This window comes from Maniola hyperantus, chromosome 12 (assembly GCF_902806685.2).
Source record: "Maniola hyperantus chromosome 12, iAphHyp1.2, whole genome shotgun sequence".
NCBI classification, from domain to species: domain Eukaryota; kingdom Metazoa; phylum Arthropoda; class Insecta; order Lepidoptera; family Nymphalidae; genus Maniola; species Maniola hyperantus.
The window spans coordinates 1841807-1856193 of NC_048547.1; the positions used below are offsets into that span (position 1 = coordinate 1841807).

Below are 14387 nucleotides of genomic sequence, written 5' to 3' on the forward strand. Positions count from 1 at the left end.
TGATCATTAATAAGAAAGTACACCTGCCTCCATTTCTCAATGTTCTAAAAACAAACACTTGAAACATTGGTAATTGAGAAGTTTTGACGACCTCCCTAGTGCAGTGGTAAGCGCTGTTGTCTTATTAGTGAGAGGTCCCGGGTTCGACACCCGGTAGGGGTTTGGAATTTTCTGATTTCTAAAAGACATTGCCCAAGTGACTATGGGACTCAGTATCGCTACCAAATAAGTTGTCCACTAATAAAATAGAGCTTAATTTTTAGGATAGTTTTATTACATTTAATTACACATTTAAAAAAAATCTAAACCACCGGATTCCGCAGAATTATGGTGAAGAACGACCTCCGAAATTAGAATTTTCGAAACTGTTAATTCGCTGCTAACTTACGTTTTACTGAAATATTTCTCTTTATTAAATATATTTCTAAAGAAATCTGTATTATAGAAGCCTCAATAGCTCAACAGTTAAAAGGTGTGGACTGAAATCCGAAGGGTCGCCGGTTCAAACCCCACCTGTCGCACTACTGTCGTACCTACTCAGGTGGCACTAGCTTGACGCTTTCGTCCTACGTCGGCAACGATGCGGCAGCATTCTATAGAACGCGACAGGTCAATATGACAATCGGGGTGACGTGCGGCTGTGCGGAGCGTCCCCAGCCTCATACCCCGATTGCCATCTTGACCTGTCGCATACTATGGGTGTCCGCTAGCTGCGCACTGGCATTGGTAGCACACATATAGGCACCGCGTCTAGCCGTGACGTGTAGAAGGCCTCGCGCTCACGTGGAACACCTAAGCCCGCAGCGATGCACGCGGCGTCATGCCACAGCGAGGCGTCACCTATACAGAATACATAACTATATGTTAAACATTGCTTTTAATCAGTTAATTAAGTGAATTGAATGATGATAAGATAGGTATACACACCTCTAACTTGTGTAAGTTATGTGTGTTTTAAGCAATTAAATATCACTTTCTTTAAAGGTGAAGGAAAACATCGTGAGGAAACCTGCATGCATTCACTATACTGTCCTGAAAGATGTGTGAAGTATGCCAATCAATCCACTTGGCCAGCATGGGAGACTATGGCCCTTCTCACTCTGTAAGGAGACCCATGCTCTGTAGCGAGCCGGTGATGGGTTGATCATGATGATGATTAAGTAATTACTAGTTACAAATCGAAATAACACACACAGAATACATAACTATATGTACAGATAATAAATTGCAACATGTACAGATAATAGTTCATACAGTACAGATTGAATGTACATAGTATAGGTACTATGACTGGTAAAATACAGGTATTTAAGCGGGTAACATATCTGCATATGCCACTTCATCTGTATAGGCTGTCTAATGGGTAAGTAGTACTTTTCATTATTATACATACCAAGTGTGCAGAAATCCAACGCAGAATAATATTTCTTTCCTCAGAGTCTGAAGGCTGTGTGAGGACGTAGAGATATGCCACATGCATAACTCGCACTCTGTGTCCAAATAAAGCAGCAGGTGCTAGCCCGGCTCGGAGAGCTTTTTGTGATGAACCAAAACACTCCATGCAAATGACATGTTCATGTGAAATCTGTCAAATCATATATTTACAATATTAGATAATTTCAAAAGCATTTGCAATTCTTCTTTGATCAGTTAATTGTTTTTAATCAGTTAATTAAGTGAATAATGATAAGATACAACGACTCACACAATCAACACAAACAAAGACACAACTCAACTGTTAGTTATGTGCGTTTTAAGCAATTAAATATCACTTTCTTTAACGGTGAAGGAAAACATCGTGAGGAAACCTGTACGCTTGAGTTCTCCGTAATGTTCTCAAAAGGTGTTCTAACCACATTTCACGACAGTTAGGTTACTTCTAATAAAACGTCGAGGCTTCGACATCACGCAAATAGCTCTAATGTAGCCCTATTTTCCATGATTTACCGTTTTCACGTCACCTTAACCTATTATTTGACATATCGTCGATTCAGAATCAAGCCGAGAGCTTCCTCACTTTACTTCACTCTGCCCTAACACTCTTATAAACCAAATAATTATTTATTTATTACTTACCTACTGGTGCAGGTGAATTCCAAGATCCAAAAGTCGCAGTGGAGAGTCCCGGAAGGAATGGATGACGACATGATGGATTTTCCATAACATAATATGTGTATTATCTATGTCTACAACTAACTAGGCGTCTGTAGATTCCTAGATCACTTTGTCTAATTATTAAATAGTGATTAAACAAAAATTAAACAGCAGTAATAGTGTTCTGTGCTTTAGCTGAACAACCACAGAGAACGAATTAAAAACAAACAATTTATTTGACATTAGGGATGTCATATCGATCCGATATCGATTTTCAAAGAATCTATTTTTGTGACAAGAAAATCGATCTACGTTCCGATTTTTGCTTCTTTATTTTAGATTGAGTTCACGCAAACAGAGTAAAAAAGAAGCAATATAAAAATAGTAAACAACTACTAAAATAAAATAAGTACATATATTAAACATACTACACATGGGTAACATTGGTATAATATTATTTTAAAAAAGGGTTTTAGAATATGATTAGTAATTATTTGATGTCATTAAACAATTTACAGCATGTTTTACCTTTAATTCAATTGAACTATTTAATAATTAAAATATAGGTATCGAAAAAAATCGAAGATTTATTTTTGCGAAATAAATATTCCCAGACCTCGGTTTTTTTTAATCCGTTCCTCAGATTTCGATTCGAATCGATCTAAAAATCGATCTTTTTTTTGAAGATTCACCATTTAGATTTGACATTCGACAACCTCTTGATTACGGTGAAATTACAGCTACAATGTCGCGATCGCAATCACCTATTTGTTGACGCTCACTATTTGCTACAATGCATTGCAATATGAATATAGTACCTACGCGACAGGTTGAAATGACAATCGGGAAGGGAACGCAACCCGCCCCCACCCCCCGTGTTTAATCGTTGCGTGCGAATGCGGGTGGGTGTGCGGGGCGTCCCCTCACCTCATACCCCGATTGCCATCTCAACCTGTCGCGGACTATAACATAATAATTCTATTACTATTGTAATAACGACAGGGGCTCGATTTTGTTTCGATTTTGTTAATTAATGTCCGCTACAATGTAAAGATCTCAATCACTTCTGATTGGTTGAGGCGTGCTTACTGTTGCCTATAATGCATTTGCATTGTTGCAACAAGAATACCAAAAATTCAGCCAATAACAACAATTATTGCGATTGTAATAAGGATTGATGCATGAAAGTAATAATCGGAATCGCAAGACGTCATCATAATCGACCTAAGCTTATCGATTCCTTGATTCGCGTCACTACATGTTTTGCTAATGTCAGGAAAATGAACAAAACAACTACTTTTATTTCGGTCAGTTTCTAATTATACGGCTGTTTTTTTATTTCGTAACATTTTAAATGTTTTTTAAAATTAAAAACAGGAATTACTAATTTCACCATTTCGGTGTACAGCTATATCTATAGCGATACCAGTGGTGGGCAGTCTCCTTTCTGGTCTGGCCTGGTGGGAGGCTTCGGTCATGGCTAGTTATGGTAGTGCACCGGCAAAACCGTGCCGCCAAGCGATTTAGCGTTCCGGTACGATGCCATGTAGAAACCAAAGGGATGTGGGTTTAATAAAAAAAAAACCGTCCAAGTGCGAGTCAGGCTCGCGCAATGAGGGTTCCGTACTACAGTCGTATTTTTCGACATTTTGCACTATAATTCAAAAACTATGATGCATAAAAATAAATAAAAATCTGTTTTAGAATGTACAGGTGAAGACCTTTCATATGATACCCCACTTGATATAGTCACTCATTTCGAAAGTTGAAAATACTAATTATTAGTTCATGACCACAATTTAATTTTTTTTGTGTGATCTAATCCTAAATTCAGGGTTTTCAGATTTTTCCCCAAATGTCAGCTATAAGATCTACCTACCTGCCAAATTTCATGATTCTAGGTCAACGGGAAGTACCCTGTAGGTTTCTTGTTCTTTTGTTTCTTGTTCATAGAGAACTCTCATCCATGCAGGTTTCCTCACGATGTTTTCCTTTACCGTTAAAGCAAGCGATATTTATAATTAATCAAAACGCTCATAACTCGGTAAAGTTAGAGGTGCGTGCCCGGGATCGAACCCCCGACCTTCGATTAGAAGGCGGACGTCCTAACCACTAGTCTATCACAGCTTTCCTTTTATATATTTCATTCGATTTCATTTCATAACTAAAAATAGGCTTTGAAATAAAATTTCGTATAAATATTCATGATTTAATTTGGTCGGTCATCAGACATTGCCCTATTCTCCATCCATTTCTGTCTGGCTTGCCTACCGCTTAGGAGATATTAAAAAAGGATCGGTTTTTTTTTCGTTTCATATAATATCATGTACATGCCATTTCATAACAAATTTTGTTTGGAAGCTACGGAAAATGAATTAAAAAAAGTATGTTTTTGTCAGGATGAAAATTGGGGGTTTTTTTTAAATAAAAGAAAGTCGATTTTGATTCCTTTATGTTTAACCCTAAAATATTTAATTATTAATTATACTATATTATGATGCCTGTGCCTTCATCTACGTGGATTTAAGGCTTTAAAAACCCCATGGGAACTCCCTGGATAAATAGTAAGTAGCCTATGTTACTCTCCAGGACCTTAATAATAACTATATCCATGCAAAAAATCACGTCGATCCGTTGCTCTGTTGTTGCGGTGTGATTGAAAAACAAACCAACAAACAAACATAAGGTACTTATGGTACTTTCGCATTTTATGATATGGGTATTGATTGTTTTTAAGTGTTACTTTTTTGTTTTTAGCGTAATATTAATAAATATTTTTTTGTTCCAGGTATAATAACTTCATATACTATCATGGTTGCGTGCTTTTGTATTTGGTAAGGTTTTTTATTTAATACTCATGCTAGAAAGATCCTGGAAAAAGCTGAAATGTAATAATTATATTAATTTTGTTTATAACTTTATTACAAACTTCCAGCTTTTATGGCCTTCTTTCAGGCCTTAGTTTATCGTAATTACCATATTTACAAATAACTTAACTAAATAATTAATTAACTAACAGAATTAAAAAAATTTGGAAGTATAATTAGCGTAACTTTAACTTTTATTTATTTATTACTAGCGACCCGCCCCGGCTTCGCATGGGTGCAATGTAGACACTTTTCGTTTAACTTTGACCATTTAGGCAGCGCACACCTCGGAAACTCTCAAATGAGAGAATTTTTTTCCGACCTAATTCACATTATTTCAATTTCCCTAGGGATCTCTAATTTTTTTGAGGATAAAATGTAGCTCATGCTACTTGCTAATAATGTAGCTTTCTATAGGTGCAAACATTTTTAAAATTAGTAGGTAAGTAGTTTTTGAGTTTATCCTACTTTTTTCTGATAATATTTGTTGATTTTGGATGGAAACTTAATTTCTTCTGACATTTTGTTCAAGTATCGTCATGTTTCAACAAAAATTAACACAAACCAATATCAAACTATACTTATAAACCTTCCTCTTGAATTACTCTATCTATTGGTGAAATCGCATTAAAATCTGTTGCGTAGTGTAAGAGATTTAGGCGATAGGTTTTAGATTTTAGGATTTAGGAGGATTTAGGTTTAGATACATACATACAGACAGAGGGAAGCGACTTTATTTTATACTTTGTAGAGACTTAATTTAGCGTGCGTTTACAATTTAAAGGTTAACACCAGTGTTCATATTGTCCGTACAAAATGATTCCTCACGCGCCATTTTAACTCTTATGGGTCAACTGTCATGTCAATACGGTTCACCTTTAAAATAAGGACCAAAATCGTACTTTTGACATGAAATTTTACACAAAAGTTAAAATGGCGCGTGAGGATTTAAATTTTACGCGTAGGTATTACGAGTTATATTATACTTATTCAAATAATTAAAAAGCTCCATGACGTCCATTCCAAAAAAAGGAAGATCATAACGTTAACTTATTGGCATTGACATTTTACGTTTACTGAATACTAAATGATCGCTAAAAAACTTCATTAAATTGAACTTTACTTTTTCTGCGACTCTGTGACATTTTAATTTTTGAGACGAAAATTAACAATAATTTTGTTTATTCTGTTTTCATTTTATTTGGGCTTGGTTATAAGAAAAATGTAATTTATTTTAAGAAAAACGTAATTTTTTAATGAAAAACGTAAAAATAAGAAAACGTATTTTCCCAAAAGTTTACCCAATTTGGTTTGTTTGTTAGCGTGTACGTTCTTTGAAATAGTGCATTAATTATATTGTATTTTTTAGGGTTCCGTACCTCAAAAGGAAAAAAGAAACCCTTACAGGATCACTTTGTTGTCTGTCTGACCGTCTGTCTGTCGTGTCTGTCAAGAAATCCTACAGGGTACTTCCCGTTGACCTAGAATTATGAAAGGCAAGCAGATAGGTCTTATTGCATAAGTAAAGGAAAAAATCTGAAAACCGTGAATTTGTGTTTACATTACAAAAAAATAATTAAAATATAATTACGAAAAATTAATTTAGTAAATGACATATTGGTCTATCAATCCGCGCATGGCCAGCGTGGTAGACTATGGCCAAAACGCTTCTCACTCTGAGAGGAGACCCGTGCTCTGTAGTGAGCCGGTGATGGGTTGATCATGATGATGATGATGATGAAATGACATATGGCGCAGTCTGTCATTAACCTGCAGTGTTCTACATAATAGTGTTAGATATTCCTTGTACTATGGTACGGAACCCTTCGTGTGCGATTCCGACTCGCACTTGACGGGTGTTTTTAATACCAACTTAACAGGCCTGCAAAAACACGTCTAACCGAGCTGACATAATATTCTGTGTAATTAACTGTGACATTAAAGATTAATTTTAAAGGCATCTTTGTTTTAAAACACGGATGTAAGTAACATTTGTCCCATTGTCCCATTGTCACTTTTACAAAGTAAATGGGTTAATCTATATATATAAAAGGGAAAGGTGACTGACTGACTGACTGACTGACTGAATGACTGACTGACTGATCTATGAACGCACAGCTCAAACTACTGGACGGATCGGGCTGAAATTTGGCATGCAGATAGCTTTTATGACGTAGGCATCCGCTAAGAAAGGATTTTTGAAAATTCAACTCCTAAGGGGGTGAAATAGGGTTTTGAAATTTTGTAGTCCACGCTGACGAAGTCGCGAGCATAAGCTAGTCTAGATATATAAAAGGAAAAGTAACTGACTGACTGACTGATCTATCAACGCGCAGCTGAAATCAACGCGCAGCTGAAAATACTGGATGGATCGGGCTGAATTTTGGCAAGCAGATAGCTATTATGACGTAGGCATCCGCTAAGAAAGGATTTTGAAAATTCAATCCCTAAGGGGGTGAAATAGGGGTGTAGTCCACGCGGACAAAGCCGCGAGCATAAGCTAGTTTCAGATAATTATGTCCTGTCAACGCCACTTAGCTACAATCTACAAATCTACTTGAATAATTATCGCTTAAGTTACTTAGCGAATACCAATTATAATAATATTATAATAAAACCTAACTAGCAGCTTTCACTATTTACCTAAAAGTGGCGGCCTATTTTGATAAAACTTCCGAGTGAAAATGCGGTCATTCATATGCGATACACAAAAATGAAAACAAAAACTTGCCCGTGAAACCCACGTCTTTCCCGGAACATTTGAGCCTCAATAGCTCAACCGGTAAAGGAGTGGACTGAAAACCGAAAGGTCGACGGTTCAAACCCCGCCCGTTGCACTATTGTCGTACCTACTCCTAGCACAAGCCTGACGCTTAGTTGGAGAGGAAAGGGGAATATTAGTCATTTAACATGGCTAATATTCTTTATAAAAAAAAAAAAAAAAAAACATTGAATTTCCACGGAAATATAAGTTGACACTTTTCCCTTTTATGTTTTTATGTCCACAATTTTCGCGAAAGAAAACTAACTAGAACGATGGGGAAGTTTTAACATTACAGTGGAACAACATTTTAGGTAATAATAAATTGGTAATGCTTTTTAGGGTTCCGCACCTCAAAAGGAAAAACGGAACCCTTATAGGATCACTTTGTTGTTTGTCTGTCTGTCTGTCAAGAAACCTACAGGGTACTTCCCGTTGACCTAAGGATCATGAAATTTGGTAGGTACGTGGGTCTTATAGCTAGCATTAGGGGAAAGATCTGAAAACCGTGAATTTGTGGTTACATCACACAAAAAAAATTAAATTGTGGTCATAAACTAACAATTAGTATTTTCAATTTTCGAAGATCAATCAAGTGGGGTTTCATATGAAAGGGCTTCACCTGTGCATTCTAGAACAGATTTTTATCTATTTTTATGCGTCATAGTTTTTGAAATTATCATGCAAAATGTCGAAACAATACGACTGTAGTACGGAACTCTTGTTGCGCGAGCCTGACTCGCACTTGGCCGGTTTTTCTTCTTGTGTGTTTTGTGAATTAATTTTTTTTTTTTATTATTTACACTCGGGGTTTGAAACGAATTACGTACCCTATGGATCTTGCAGACGTTGCATGGCCCCACCTAGGCAACGAAACATCTATTGAGGTCGCGATCGACATTTCCTAATAAGTAAAATTAAATACATTTGTTAATTCTTGTCTAACATCGGAGAGAATACTAGAGTAGTTAACTATAAGAATTAATTGTAATTTTTAATTTTTAATTAAATAAAAAATTTTAAAACCCACTAAAACGTCGCTAACGTATTTGACACTCGAATCCGTGTACCCAAGGATATCCATTACCCTATTGTAGAAGTAGTCTTTGTGGGTAACCGGTGCCCGGTGACTTTCGTTTGTAATCCTGCACCGCGCGCAAGGCCGGCCCATTTCACGGCAAATTCACCTTGGGAATTGTTTCACATTTCTCAACGGGCTGTGGTACCCTGGTACCTGGATTCTTGATTAACCTTTTTTAACCGACTTCAAAAAAAGGAGGAGGTTCTCAATTCGTCGGAATCTTTTTTTTTTTTTTTTTTTTTTTTTTTTTTTTTTTTTTTTTTTTTTTTTTTTTTTTTTTTTATGTATGTTCCCCGATTACGCGAAAACGCCTGGACCGATTTTGAAAATTCTTTTTTTGTTTGAAAGGGTATACTTCAAAGTTGGTCCCATTTCAATTTGGTGAAGATCTGATGAACATCTTCGAAGATAGATACTGGAACTCCTCAACGGATAAGAGTAAATTGCTCGCGATCAGTGTAATAGCTTAGTAAACATAGAGAAGTAGATTTTTAACCAGTCATAGCATAATTCCATGGAGCCACTAAAAATTGTGAAATAAAAATTTTTTACAAAAAAAATAAAAACCGACTTCGTTACACAAACACTAAAAATTGAAAAATAATTTAATTTATTACCGAATATATTATGTATACAAGAGTTAATATAGTTGCATAATAATATTTTTTGGGGTCGGTGCCAATGAGGTGCCATTGTGGAGTCCCATAAAAATATGAAGTCTAGACGATTCGCGCAGCTAAAGCTGATTGGCACCGGCACCAAAAAGTATTATAATGGAACTATATTAACTCTTGTATACATAATATATTCGGTAATAAATTAAATTATTTTTCAATTTTTAGTGTTTGTGTAACGAAGTCGGTTTTTATTTTTTTTGTATTGTATTTAAAAAACGGGTAAAGTTCGACTTGCATACGAAGGGTTCCGTACCATCGTACAAGAAATAACACTTATTAATTTTTTATTAGAAGCTGTGGTAGCCTAGTGGTTAGGCCGTCCGCCTTCCTAACTTTTCGGAGTTATGTGCGTTTTAAAGTAATTAAAATGTCACTTTCTTTAACGGTGAAGGAAAACATCGTGAGGAAACCTGCATGCCTGAGAGTTCTCCATAATGTTTTCAAAGGTGTGTGAAGTCTGCCAATCCGCACTTGGCCAGCGTGGTAGACTATGGCCAAAACCCTTCTCACTCTGAGAGGAGACCCGTGCTCTGTAGTGAGCCGGCGATGGGTTGATCATGATGATGATGAATTTTTTATAAGTGTTATTGTTAATTTTTATGTGAAAGCTTAGACGGTTGGATGACTGTTATAGCTGTTCTCCTTCAAGCTACAATGACTAAACCAATTTGGTTGTACCCTGAATTCACACAGGCTACGTTTTACCCGTAGGATTTTTTAAAAACCTAAATCCACGTGGCGTAGACCTGAAAGGTAGACCTGTAGAAAGTTGGGAAAATGAAATTAAAGAAACAGGAGGTATAAACTGGAGAAAAAAGGCTCTAGACAGGAAGACCTGGAAAAATCTGGAGGAGGCCTTTCTCGCTAAGAGGTCCTTAAAATAAAAAGAAAACAAATAATGACATTTCTAATAATTATTATATTTTAAGATTAAATAATAAATATTAACTAATGCATGCACAAGTAAATTAATCTATATAGCTGTGAATTTTAATTATTTTTTGTCAACCAATTATTTGTTTAATAATTTATTAAGGATGAATAAAAGGCTTTTTTATTTTATTTATTTATTTATTATCCACGTGGCGTGGACAAAGTCCTGGGTATCATCTAATCTTTAAAATGTTTGACAACAGTTTCCTTAACTTAAACTCACACGGATGAAGCCAGGTGCTCCTTCTAGTCGTATATAATATAGATAGTACAGTACGCAGCCGAAAGTAATGTAGGTACATCGACCTTTAGAAGGAGATAGCAGATATTTGGCAGAGCGCTGTCCCTGTCGTTGCGACCGACAAAACGTCATATAGGTATGAGTGACAGAGACAACGACGCAAAGTCGAAATGTCATTCTAAAGGCCGATGTACATTACTTACGACCGCGTACTGCAAGTTATTTTCAAGTGATTACAGAAATAACTTTAAAATCGTATATCATTTAAAGGTTGACAAACGATTTACGAAAAAAATAACAGTAAGCTATTAAACCAATTTATTTATAAACATAATTCTTACAAAGTTGCAAATTACATTATGCTGATAAACTTGGAAGTTGATGATTGTTGCCGGCCAAAACCACAGGTGACCCAAAACAACAGGTGACCCAAAACAACAGGTGACCCAAAACAAACTGTGTTCTATTATTATTATTATTATTTATTATTATTTATTTATTATTGAATTAGAACGGCCATAAAGCCAATTACACTAATTAAACTACGAATACAAACTAACATAAACATACTTACAAAAATTGTTAAAATTATAAATTTTAAAAAGCAAAATTATAAATTTTCACAAAAGTGCAAGATCTGACCCATGAGGTCAGCCCATTTGTCAGCAAATATGTCACAGCGAGGGGACTCCTTCAGCAGTGCGTTGATGTGATTAAAGATTAAAGTGCGCGGTATGGGTATGGTATGGTATTCTATACAGTGTGTAACCAGAACGTTGGCAAAAGCGAAGAGGAACGAAAATCTGAAAAAGTTTAAAATTTTAAAAATATTTGTCGTTTACGCTTTGTGACGCCATCGCTTTTGGTACAGCGTGACGTTAATAATTGATTATTTTTAAAATGAATAAAAATCATGTTTTTTAAGTTATTCTCTTTAATAATGAATTCTAGCCCCATAAACTGCCGCTATACAAATAGTCACGTATAAGTTTATTACTACAGTCCAAGACCCTATTCAAAATTGCAATCACCCTTTACAATTGACCGAGATTACTACATCCATGCGAACCCAATTATATATTTGTAATATGTTTTGTTATAGATAATAAATTATGATGCTATTGACCTTATATTATGTTAACGCTACAATACTTTTGCAAATTCTGATCGTACCTACACAAACTTTTGATTCAAGTCACAAAATAAACCTTTTGTACGGAAACTCCAAAGTTATGTCAATATGTGAAGGAAATTGTGTTTATTTGTTGGTTTGTCCTTCAATCAAACCGCAACGGAGAAACGGATCGAAGTGCTTTTTAAGGTTCCGGGAAAAACGGAACCCTTATACGATCACTTTGTTGTCTGTCTGTCTGTCAAAAACCTACAGGGTACTTCCCGTTGACCTAGAATCATGAAATTTTGCAGGTAGCACTGTAACCCTTTTGTTGTCCTTTTCGCTGGAACTTTACGAGCTGTCCAGCAAAATACACTCAAAACGTCACTATCTACATTATCCGTTATCTATACATTAAAATTTTGAGCCTCAATAGCTCAACCGGTATAGGAGTGGACTGAAAACCGAAAGGTCGACGGTTCAAATCCCGCCCGTTGCACTATTGTCTTACCTACTCCTAGCACAAGCCTGACGCTTAATTGGAGAGGAAAGGGGAATATTAGTCATTTAATATGGCTAATATTCTTTAAAAAAAAAAAAAAAAAGTCGCTAAAATACGAAATAAGCTTAAAATCATTAAACATGTCAAACTATAAAATTCAGCCTTGTTTATTTAATATGTTTTCTTTTTCTTTTGTCGCCTACAGAGCTGATTAATATAATTAATAGTCCATGTTGTTTGTGTGAGGCCCGCAACTGTACCTGTCAGTCCGTACGACACCACAAGGCCGAAGCTTAAATTATATTAATTAGAAAGTATTATTCCGCAAAGTACAATAAGGAGAATAAGGTTTTAATGGCGTAACTACTGTATAAAGACTCGTATTTTATTGTGTTATTAACAAATTAAGTTTTTTTATCGATTACAATATTAAGTCGGCCCTTAGCTGTGATCTCATTTGATATTAGCAGTCGGAGTCTAAGATGCAAGCGGGCAACTTGCAAGGAGTGTAAAAATTTTGAGGGTTCCGTACCTCAAAAGAAAAAAAAAGAACCCTTATAGGATCACTTTGTTGTCTGTCTGTCTGTAGTGTCTGTCAAGAAACCTAAAGTTTTGAACCCTCGTAGCTTTAAGTAAGTAAAGTTCAACAATACGGTATTTGACAACTAGTCAAATCAGTAACTTTTTATTAAACGTCAAAACGCGCACTTAGTATGCGATATTCTATGAAATAATAGAATGTGACGTCACATCATAATGACGTATCTACTTTTTTTGTTTAATCGAAAATTTAAAATGTTTATTATACTTAAAATTAACAAAGGATGTGGATTTTACGTATTTTGGAAGACCCTCTATTTAATAATCACTGAAAAATAATTTATTTTTGGTGTAGTCAAATACCCAATTATTGGCGATCAAAACAGTGTAGATACAAAGCTTGTACATTGTACAAGCCAAAGCTTTGACTCTGAAAAACTTATTTGTCAAAAGTTTTTAACTAAAAAAAGTAATAAATCATTCAGTCAGGGCATATATTTTTATACATAGATAGACTGACTGACTGACTAAAAACGTATAGCTATGGTTGAATTGCAGGTAGGTTTTCTCAACGTATTCTAGGTCATAGAGAACCAGAAAACCTACGTGCATAAATCTTAAGGAAGGATTTTCAGAAATTCCACGCAACACGGGCAAAGACTGGACGGATCAACTAGGTACCCTTTACTTATCTAAATATAAAAGGAAAGGTGAAATGATTTTTGATAATTCAACCCCTAAGAGGGAGAAATAGGGGTTTGAAATGTCTGTAGTCCACGCGGACGATGTCGCGAGCATAAGCTAGTTAGTAATTATTTTGATTATAGAGCTCCGATTCTAAGCACAACCTAATTTTAGCGTATTCGCACCCTCTTCTTACTATTGTAATATGAAAAGGACAGAAGCAGTTTGACATTTCTAAATTTAATTTTTAGATGGTAAACCCGTGATTTTAGCACGCACTCGCGAACCTACTGTTTAAATTTGTATTGTGCACTAAAATTTAGAATCTTTAAATGTGAAAGTCATGTTCCGTTCCTTTTTTAGCATTAGTAAAAAGAAAAGGATGCAGATACTCTAAATTTAGTTAAGAGAGAGACTAGAGAATCGGGGCATGCTGATAGCAACAGGCGACCCCGTATACACTGGCTAGGGATATAGGTTAAAGACAGTCAATAAAAAAGTTGACTTGTGTTCATTTACTTACTTGTTATCTTATCGCAACTGTTAAACAAATGTAAAGTGCATTCGGTGGAATGACTTCGACTTTGTAGGATTAATGGATTTTTAAAAAAGTATACTAACAAATCACAGCTTATTAGCTGTGATAGCCTAGTGCTTAGGACGTCCGCCTTCCAATTGGAGGTCGGGGGTTCGAACCCGGGCACGCACCTCTAACTTTTCGGAGTGCGTTTTAAGTAAATAAATATCATTTGCTTTAACGGGGAAGGAAAACATCGTGAGGAAACCTGCATACCTGAGAGTTCTCAATAATGTTCTCAAAGGTGTGTGAAGTCTACCAATCCGCACATGGCCAGCGTGGTAGAGTATGGCCAAAACCCTTCTCAGTCTGAGAG

The 14387-nt window shown here is 35.7% G+C and overlaps 1 protein-coding gene and 1 long non-coding RNA gene across 3 annotated transcripts in view; one reads left to right on the forward strand and one right to left on the reverse strand.

Annotated features, from left to right (window-relative positions):
• The window catches only part of LOC117986819 (terminal nucleotidyltransferase 5C), a 264214-nt gene that overhangs the window by 174817 nt on the left and 75010 nt on the right, over nucleotides 1–14387 (forward strand). The gene's annotated exons all lie outside the window — the stretch shown is intronic.
• Nucleotides 334–2693, reverse strand: LOC138403064 (uncharacterized). Its single transcript, XR_011237354.1, has 3 exons — nucleotides 2077–2693; nucleotides 1394–1585; nucleotides 334–840 (listed from the first exon to the last, which is right to left on the reverse strand). It is a non-coding gene; the product is annotated as an uncharacterized lncRNA (long non-coding RNA).